This window comes from Primulina eburnea, chromosome 9 (assembly GCF_022965805.1).
Source record: "Primulina eburnea isolate SZY01 chromosome 9, ASM2296580v1, whole genome shotgun sequence".
NCBI classification, from domain to species: Eukaryota; Viridiplantae; Streptophyta; class Magnoliopsida; order Lamiales; family Gesneriaceae; genus Primulina; species Primulina eburnea.
The window spans coordinates 24,703,067-24,713,858 of NC_133109.1; positions in this window are offsets into that span (position 1 = coordinate 24,703,067).

The following is a 10,792-nucleotide window of genomic DNA, read 5'->3' on the forward strand; positions in this document are numbered from 1 at the left end:
TCAAACTATATTATGCATGTTTAATGATTTGTTTCATGAATAATGTCTATGGTTTAAGTTTTATAATGTTGTAACGTATTATCCATCGTATCGATGTTTTAACGAATGTTTTGGACGGTTATTGATGCAAATGAACGTTGCTGCCATAGGGGACATTTGGGAAAGATGTTTAGATATTATATGTATGGTTTTACAAAGTCTTAGACATCTGGAAGCCAAGCCAAAGGGCTGGGAGGCGGACCACAGCAGCTGCACGCATGTGTGGTCTCCTAGGGGCTTCGTGACTTCGGTTCCTTCGAGCCTCTTCTTCGGGTCACAGTCGGCCAACATCTTTTGGCTAGAGGAGGGCTGCATGAAGGCTTGATCTAGGGTTGAGGAGTGCCTAAGGTTGTGGTTAAGGGCTGGAGTCAGGAGGGGTTTCGTGTAGTGCAAGAGTCGAAGCATAAGCTTGGGGCGCGCGGGTTGCGAACAACGGCTTGGGACTAGATTTTAGTAACTTCTAGCAAATAAAAGAGAGGTTTAGGGGCTCGTTCCAGGGGCTGGTATGTGTCTAATTAGGAAGTTGCTTAAGGCCTAGTTGTGTCCGGGTTCGAGTCGAGAGGAGTTAGAGCGAAGGATATACGTGTACAGGTCGAAACGAGTTGGGTGGAGTCATTCGTCATCGATTCGTGAGCGATACCGAAGCGGAGATGGCGCGAGGCTTGGTCCGGGACGATTGTGGCCCGATTTCCTTTGAAGAAAACACAACAAAACCTTGCTGGAAATTCAGAGGAAGGGTCGGCTGTGCTTGGCAATAATAACCCTAGCTTTTCTTTTCAAAAATCTGAAATAGGGTGTAGAGAATTGCATGTGTGTGTGTGTGTTTTTTATGGTTTCTAGTGTGTGAAAAAGTGTGTGTGTGGGTGTAGGCGTGAGTTTTGCTAGGTAATTAGGGAAAAAAATTTATGCTTAATAATAATTTAACCACTAATTAAAAGTTAATCAAACACTTAACTCAAAATTTTCTTGGAAACAAAATACACGCAAATTTTATAAAATTCTCTGATTCGCACAATAAAATACACAATGCTAATTTTAAAATTCTAAAATCGCTAAATAAATAATTTGGGCTTAAAAAAAAATACTAAAACTTAATAAATTATTTAAAATGCCCCAAACTCAACTTAAAAATAAAATACCATTTTTTTTAAATTGCCAAAAATCGTCGCCGGGTCTTTTCCTCGATCCCGCCTAAGAATAATCGCCTGAAACATGAAACTCGAAAAAAAAACATTTTAACGTGCATCACATAAACATTAAAATAATGCAGTTTATATAAATCATGCATCACTATATCATTTTAAACTTAAATAAAATATTTAACAATTAAATAAATGCATGGGTTTTACGTGTACTGAATTTGGGCACTACAGATACAAATCAAGATTTTATTGAGAATAAAATCGATACCATACGACATCACTTTCCACTTCCTACGGCATTTTCAATCCTCTGAAGCAAGTGTCATTCCTTCAAAAGCATCATGTGGATCACCACATCATCTTTGACTAACTCGGTTATATGTTCAAAGTTTGCACACCTCTTAAGCTTCCTTGCAAGTGATCTCTGCTTAGCAGAAGCAAGGAACTCTCCATCATTGATTGATTGAATGTATTGAGTGGTAGTCCAAATGGACATAACCTCTCTAAAGACGTATTCTTCAGCGTCTCTTCTAAATCCCTAAATATGTTGAGGCATCCATGAAGGATGTGAGACATGTGTGCTGCTTTCAAAATCCATTGGAGTTCAGATGTCATTACCAACTGACAATTATCTTAATTTATAGACAAGTCTTGAAGAGACAGGAGGAAGACAAATAGTCATCTGGCATAAAATGATTAAGACAAACAAATATTCAATCAAATGGAGAATTAAATCCCAGCACATATCATGAACGCTATGGCAATAGATTTTGAATCATTTATGACTATAAGAGATGAATCTGTGAAGAACATCTTCATCAAACTGGAAGAAGCCAGATTGAAACAATTTCTGGGATTATATTCCCAAGAAATCTATGTCAAAGAGGTTCAGGAACTATATGTGTGAGGCCCGGGTCCGAAGAGGGCGAGGGGTGATCGTCGGTGCCATGAGGTGGCACGGACAATGAGCGGCTCCTGGCAGGCTTCTAGGTGGAGGGAACATGAATGAACCGTTCTTACATCGGAAGGAGAGGGATTTCGAGACTGTTCAATGTAATGGACTGTACAGTTGAAGAGTGCTTATAAGATTTGATTGGTACTACTCATATCACGAATGTGCATCTTCTTTTCGGTAGCTCATCACATAAGAACTCTAAAGTTAAGCGTGCTTGACTTTGGGCAATTTTGGGATGGGTGACCTCCTGGGAAGTTTCCCAGGGTGAGTGTGAGTGAGGACATAAGCACGCTGGAAAGACCCGTCGTGATACAGTGAGGACAGTCATCGAATCTGAGGTATTACAAGTGGTATCAGAGCCGACCTCTCTAAGTACGGTGTGGTTCGGGGACGAACCAAGCGGAAACTGGTGGGCATGTGAGGCCCGGGGCCGAAGAGGGCGGGGGGTGATCGCCGGTGCCATGAGGTGGCACGGAAAATGAGCGGCTCCTGGCAGGATTCTAGGTGGAGGGAACATGAATGAACCGTTCTTACACCGGAAGGAGAGGGATTCCGAGACTGTTCAATGTAATGGACTGTATAGTTGAAGAGGGCTTACAAGATTTGATTGGTACTACTCATATCACGAAGGTGCATCTTCTTTTCGGTAGCTCATCACATAAGAACTCTAAAGTTAAGCGTGCTTGACTTGGGGCAATTTTGGGATGGGTGACCTCCTCGGAAGTTTCCCAGGGTGCGTGTGAGTAAGGACATAAGCACGCTGGAAAGACCCGTCGTGATACGGTGAGGACAGTCATCGAATCTGAGGCGTTACAATATGTCAACGGATATGTCACCACAACTGGCACTATCGATGCTACAGTAAATGGTCAGCTACTGATCATTGAGGAGGAGTTCTTCTGCAACCTCTTACAACTGCCTAGTGATGGGCTAGTCAACTTATCTGAAGTTAAGGCATCTGATATTGAGGATATTTAAACTATTCTATCTGCTGATGGTCAGAAAATCAAAGTTTCTGATCCCAAGAAGGAACTGAAGCCAGAATGCAACTGCTGGCAGATATAGTAGCCAAAGAGCTTTTGGCAAAGGCTGGATCCTTTGCTGCAGTCACTCTTAAGAAGTTTCAGGACATCACTGCTATTATGGCTGGACGAAAACTGAACTGGAAGAATATTATTTTCAACATTCCAAAGAATATGTTTCAGTCGTCCAAGCATCAAAATGCTATGCAGTGCAGCTCAGCTATGTGCTGAAAGTAAAAAGACTGGTGACTGATGATTCTGAAAAGTCATCAAAGATGAAATATTCAATGCCAAGAATGTCCAGCCACCGAAGCCAAAACTAGACATATCTCCTGAGCAGTTCTTAAAAGTCAAGAAGGAGATTGGGACAGAGGAGGCTCCCAAATCAGTTCATCAAAAGAAGACAATCAATCGTAAACTGATTGTCAGCGAAATTAATTCAGAGAAGACCCCCTCTCCTAAAGTCATCAAGAAACCAAGGACCTTGAATATTAAACCTGCTGCTGCAGTTGGAACCATCCCAACTGAACGATTGATGTAGTAAGGGGCTCAACAGCCTATCAAGGCTATTCCACTGAAAATTGTTCCAACTGGACCCTCAAATGAGGATCAATTGCCTCTATCTACCATTCTACCGAAGAAAAAGGTCACTGAATCTGGTGACAAAAAAAGCTTGCTGGAGTTAAGGCTCTATTGATCACTATTTCTGGCTACACTTCCCTACCTACTACCAGACCTAAGGGAATATTGATCAGAGAAAATATTGATGCAACTACATCAGGGTTGAGCATTCATCATGCCCTGAATGACTCTAAAGACAAAGGGAAAATGCAAGAAGAGCCAAGGCCAAAAAACATTTGGCAAGAGATCAATGAATTTTCCGAGAATAAGCTCAAGGCCTACAATGAATGGGTGAAGTTCGGAACAGAAGTCTTTGCCAAACAGCTTCAGAAGAAATTTAAACTGAAGAAATTTATTAATCTAGAGACTGTTGTTCTGAGGCTAGTCAAGGCTTCTACAATTGTTCAGGCTCTGGAGCACCAGAATTATTTTTTCAATCAGCTGAGAGCCAAGAATCTTTAAAAGATAATTCCTGAACTGCGACTGAATTTTGATCCAACCAGTCCAACTTCATTCAATGATACAGCTGTGCATAACCAGCTGGACACAGATATTCTCTCGTTGCAGATGGAAATCAAAAACTAGGAAATGCATCAAGAACTGATCATTCCTGCGGCTTCCCAAGATTTTTCAATTGAAGAAGAGCCAGCTGAACAGCCAGTTCAAGAGCCTTCAAAGGAAACAGTTGCTGAAACTACTTAACAAGCAACTGAACCTTCCACATCAGGTGCTCAACCTACAACATCTGCTGATCCAACGCCTTATACTGAAGCTGAATTATCACCGGCCAATCTCGATGAGGTCATCAAATCTGTAACCTCTGATATTCAACTGGAAACTTCAGGATCAGTTGAAGATGTTGTCATGACTGAAGAACCAGCTGGTCAAGTTGTTAATTTTGAAGAACAGGCCGGGGAGCCCATTTTGAACAAACTGAAGAGCCAATTTAGTCAGAAGTTGTGACTAAACAGGCAGTTTTGGAACCAACTGAAGAGGCTCAGATGCACTCAGTCTCAACTGAAGAAGTGCCAGCTGAAGAGCCAGTTCATCAACCAACTGAAGAACCAGTTATGGACTCAACTGAAGAACCTTCTACTACTTCTGTTCTTCCAACTATCTCTTCTCCTCCCCAGGAACTTACAACTGAAGATATTTCAGAAATAGTGGCGCATGAAACATAACCAACTGAGAGCGCGATGGTTGTATTCACTCAACAGGAAAGGGAGCAGATTCTAGAAACTTCTGGAGCCATATCTCCTGGAATTTCAGACACTGATGCCCTATTTGAAAAACTTCAAACTGTTTAGTCGAACCTCGTCAGAATGATGAATGATATTTCTGCAATACAATCAACTCAGCTCCCACACACTTTGAAGCTCAACTCGAACAATGAGTTTACATCGAACAAATTGAATCAAATAAATCAGAGTGTGACTTCTCTATTTCTCCAGATGGAAGAAATCAAGAAAGATAGGTTGTCGACAAATCTCATTTCCAAACTCAAGCATTAGTCAGCAGACGATTTGATTTTCTGGAGAGTACAATCACTAAAAGAATTTATATGCTGCAGAATATTGTGATGAATGCCGTATCAGATATTGCAGCAGATGTTCGAATATTATCAAAGAAAGTGGATGTGCTTGACAAAAAGGGGGAAATTAGAGAGACATAAAAAGACAAAGGGAAGAAGAAGATATGAAGATCAACTGACTTCAGTTAATGATTGAAGATTCTTTATTCTTTGTACGAATCTGTACATATATTAGATGTTCTTATTTTCATTCTTTGTACGAATCTGTACATTAGAAGGGTTATATTATCTACAATTAATTCAAAGAATTTTATTGAGTTCAGTTGATCAGTTCATGGTTTACTAGTTTTGTCAGACACCAAAAAGGGGGAAATTGTTGGAAACTTAATTTCAGTTGTTTGACAAACTAAGAGATTAATTTATTGGACTAACTGATCATAACTAAATCAACTAATATTTTCCTAAATGAAGATTAATGTGCAGTTTATCGAAGGCAAATGAAACCAGCCGAACTGAACTTACGAAGAAAACTGACGGATCAGTTGGAAACTGATCGGTTGATATATTCAGTTGTGAGCTTACCAGTGAATCAGCTGATCATTCAGGTGTACACGTCATCAGTTGTTGAAAAGGACATTCAACCGACAACAGTACAAAGCAGACTGTAACTCGTAGTGGAATGCCGCATTTCAGAGTTTACACTGTACGAATGTCAGAAGAATATTGACATGGCAATCAACATATATAAAGATTCAAATAATATTTAATGTTACCATTGAAAAGAAGCCTATAAATAGGTGAGAAGAGCAGTTGAAAAACAATCTCTTAATAAACCGATCTATCTATTATCTCAAGCTTGTTGTTACTCTACTGAATTTATATCTCTTATTCAAGAATCTAAAAGCTCACACTTATCAGATTTATCTGTAGCATTTGAAGCTAATTTTCGAGCATATAAGCACAAACTGTTTTATTTTTTATTTGATCTTTAACTAGATCATTTGTGCTAAGTTCAGTCGAAGAACTGTGAGATATTTAGTAAACTAAGAGTTTCAGTTTTGGCAGTGTTAAATCCAAAATGAAGTGGGTCTGTACAAGTTTTGTATCGATCAAAGTCTTTTAGTGCATATCCTATCTTTGTGATAGAAGGGGTGACGTAGGAGTTATTTCAATCTCCGAACATCCATAAATCTTTGTGTTATTATTTCAGTTATTATATCTTTCAGTCATTTTATTTCCGCAACTGTTATCAGTTAAACTGATTGTCATTGAATGAAAAGATTCTTAGTTTCAGTTTGTCACAAAACTGACACTTCATTCGAAAAGGTTATAAAATTCGTGAGTGTTTATTCAACCCCCCCTTCTAAACGCATTTCAACCTATCAACCGATCCTAACACTTTTGAACTGACTTTGGAGTTTCCTGCATCCCAATCTCTTTATTTACCTTCAAAAACTGCTCGGGAGACATGTCCAATTTGAGCTTTGGTGGCTGGATGTAACGCCCTCTTGACTTAATTAATAAAAAATCACAGCAGAACTCTAAAAATTTTGCTTGAAGGGAGGAAGGATTTAAAATTTTCTTGACATAAACACATTTCAATAATTACAATCAAAAGTATATACATGATCAATAAAGTGTTGTTTCAAAACACAAAATGTCATTTGATCATGTCCAAAATGCTAACAAAATAATTTCTTCCTTCCCTCCTCTGTATGCATATGACCTTGGCTCCAATCAACGTCCTGGATCGTCACTCTTATCTGCATCACAAGAAAATACTGAAATGAATATACAACTCAGCAAGTGGAACTCTTACTTATACAATTCATAAGTATCACACTCTGTAAAAAATGGCTTTGAAATCAATAAATACCATCCACTCTTGAAACATGAGTAACATAGTATGAATAACAATAACGATGGTATTTCTCTTTTCTCTATTGGATTGATATCTAAATAGTATCTCTGTCTCTGTACCTATATCCCATCGATATGAATCGATTTCTCTGTTGGGATATAAGCCTATGGTCGTTGATCAACTAATTGCATGCAATCTCTGACTATGTATCTATCAATCTAATAGATCATTTGAACTCTCTTTTGGGCATTAAAACAAACACGCATACTCTTTTCATTTGCAATCCCTTTTTCACAATTGACACATATAAAGTCTCTCATATACAACAATGTATATCTATACATAATATGAATCAAATGGAAGGGAATAGCATACTAAAACCATTGTAATACCATACATATACGTTCATGTGAGCATAAGGAAATGAATTAGATTATCATACTTGGAGCACTTGATTCTATACTCTTGGTACAATTCCTACAACAATAAACCAATAACTGACCATCAACACCCAAATAACAACATTAGATTATCATTTAACCCAATTCATCTATCACAACTATTAACCCCTAATTCCATCATCTTCAATAACTCAAAGAACAAGAAGAAAACCACTTACCTTAGCTCCTTAAACTCAAAAGAACCTTGTTCTCACTTCAATAATCCAACAAGAGGCTAGAATCAAAGGTTCAAAAGATGGAATTGAGAACCCTAGTCACCATTGAGCTGAAGAAACCGAGAGAAAGGAAAGAAATGAGAGAAAAGTGAACCAACTCATGTATTTAATCAATTAAAACCGTAAAACACGACTTCATTGTTCACGGACCACGGGTGTGCTAAGTCTTGGATCGTGGGTGCGCTACATGTACTGAACAACATCCAAAAATCTTAAAACGACGACCGCAGTGCGCTCATTTCCTTACCACGGGTGCCCTGCCTCTTCTGCCCAAACACCGCTGGTGCGGTGCCTTTCTGACCGCGGTTGCTGTCTGGTCTCTATCCATACACCGCGGGTACGGTCGCTTATACAGAGCGGGTTCTGTAACGCCCCAAATTCGACGACTGTCCTCACTGTATCAAGACGGGTCTTTTCAGCATGCTTATGTCCTCACTCACACGCACCTTGGGAAACTTCCTAGGAGGTCACCCATCCCAAAATTGCCCCAAGTCAAGCACGCTAAATTTTGGAGTTCTTATGGGATGAGCTACCGAAAAGAAGATGCACCTTCGTGATATGAGTAGTACTAATCAATTCTTGTAAGCCTTCTTCAACTGTATAGTCCATTACATTGAACAGTCTCGAAATCCCTCTAATTCCCGTGTGGGTCGGTTCATTCATGCTTCCTCCACCTAGAAGCTTGCCAGGAGCCGCTCATTGTCCGTGCAACTGATTGCACCGGCGATAACCCCCTGCCTTCTTTGGCCCCGGGCCTCACATGCCCACCGGCTTCCGCTAGGTTCGTCCCCGAACCACACCGTACTAAGAGAGGTCGGCTCTGATACCAACTGTAACGCCCCAGATTCGACGACTGTACTCACTGTATCAAGACGGGTCTTTCCAGCGTGCTTATGTCCTCACTCACATGCACCCTGGGAAACTTCCCAGGAGGTCACCCATCCCAAATTGCCCCAAGTCAAGCACGCTTAACTTTGGAGTTCTTATGTGATGAGCTACCGAAAATAAGATAAACCTTCGTGATATGAGTAGTACTAATCAATTCTTTTAAGCCCTCTTCAACTGTACAGTCCATTACATTGAACAGTCTCGGAATCCCTCTCATTCCCGTGTGGGTCGGTTCATTCATGTTCCCTCCACCTAGAATCCTGCCAGGAGCCGCTCATTGTCTGTGCAGCGATCACCCCCGCCCTCTTCGGCCCCGGGCCTCACAGGTGCACTCTCCCTTGAAGCCAGCAACAAACTTTGCAACTAAAATCGAATCACAAGAACGCTTCTCCTCACAATTCGGCAACACTCCCAACATGAAAGTTGCACCTCTAAGTCTTATATAACCACTCTAATTGGCCTAACACCAATTGGCTCAACATACAAATTACCATGAATTAAATCGCAACGACACTACAATAAAACCACACATCAACTATAAACAACAATACTATAAACCATAAAACATAATTCTTAACATCAAACTATACTTAAACTTAACCAAATAGTCCGTAAACACATGAAATCGTAAACCGTACCGTTCACCAAGCTTTGATATTACAATCTCCCCTCCTTAAAGGAATTTCGTCCTCGAAATTGACGTTACTGCGCAAACAACTCAGGATACTTTTCTTTCAACTCATCCTCTGGTTCACACTTGGCTTCTTCAACCAATTGATTCCTCCAAAGGACTTTAACAATTCCAATCTCTTTGTTTCTCAACACTTTAACTTTGCGATCCAGAATCTGGGCTGGAATCTCTTGATACGTCAAATTCGGCGTCAAATCCAATGGCTCACGACGAAGAACATGGGAAGGATACGCAATATACTTTCTGAGCATGGAGACATGAAAAACATTATGAACTCTGTCAAGATTTGGCGGTAGGGATAACATGTACGCTCGATCACCAACTCTGTCCAAAATCTCAAATGGGCCAATAAATCTTGGACTCAACTTTCCCTTTTTATCAAACCGCATCACACCTTTAAGAGGTGCAATCTTCAATAACACATCGCCAACCTCAAACTGCAACGGCCTTCTCCTAACATCAGCATAGCTCTTCTGTCTTGACTGTTCTGTCTTCATCCTTGCTTGGATAACAGCAACAACATCAGCTGTCTGTTGGACCAACTCTGGACCCAACATCTTCCTCTCACAAATCTCATCCCAATATAAGGGAGATCTACACTTTCTGCCATAAAGTGCTTCGTACGGTGCCATGCCAATCGTCGCTTGGTAACTGTTATTGTACGTGAACTCAACAAGAGGCAATTTGGAATCCCAGCTATCTGGATAGTCGATAGTACAAGCTCTGAGCATATCCTCCAAAACCTGAATAACTCTCTCTGATTGACTGTCACTCTGGGGATGATATGCTGTACTGAATGCTAACCGTGTACCCAAGGCTCTCTGCAAACTCTTCCAAAACTCTGAAGTAAATCTAGAGTCACGATCAGACACAATCGACACAGGAACACCATGAAGTCTTACAATCTCTGCTATATACTCTTCGGCATACTGGTTCATAGAGTACGTCGTATTGACTGGGAGAAAATGTGTTGACTTGGTCAACCGATCAACGATAACCCAAATAGAGTTATAGCCTTTCTGCGTTCTGGTAAGACCAACCACGAAGTCCATTGTAATGTGCTCCCACTTCCATTGAGGAATCGGCAATGACTGCAATGTCCCAGCAGGTTTCTGATGTTTGATTTTCACCTGCTGACAAGTTAGCAATATCCTTCTTCATACCTGGCCACCAATAGAGTCTACGAAGATCCTGGTACATCTTGGTACTACCTGGATGTATCCAGTATGGCGCTGAATGTGCCTCTGTCAAAACGTCTCGCCGAATATCATTACCAATAGGAACGCAAATACGGCCTCTGAATGACATCAAACCATTTTATTCATCTCAAACTCTGAATTACCTCTCTCTTCCGCTCTGACTCTCA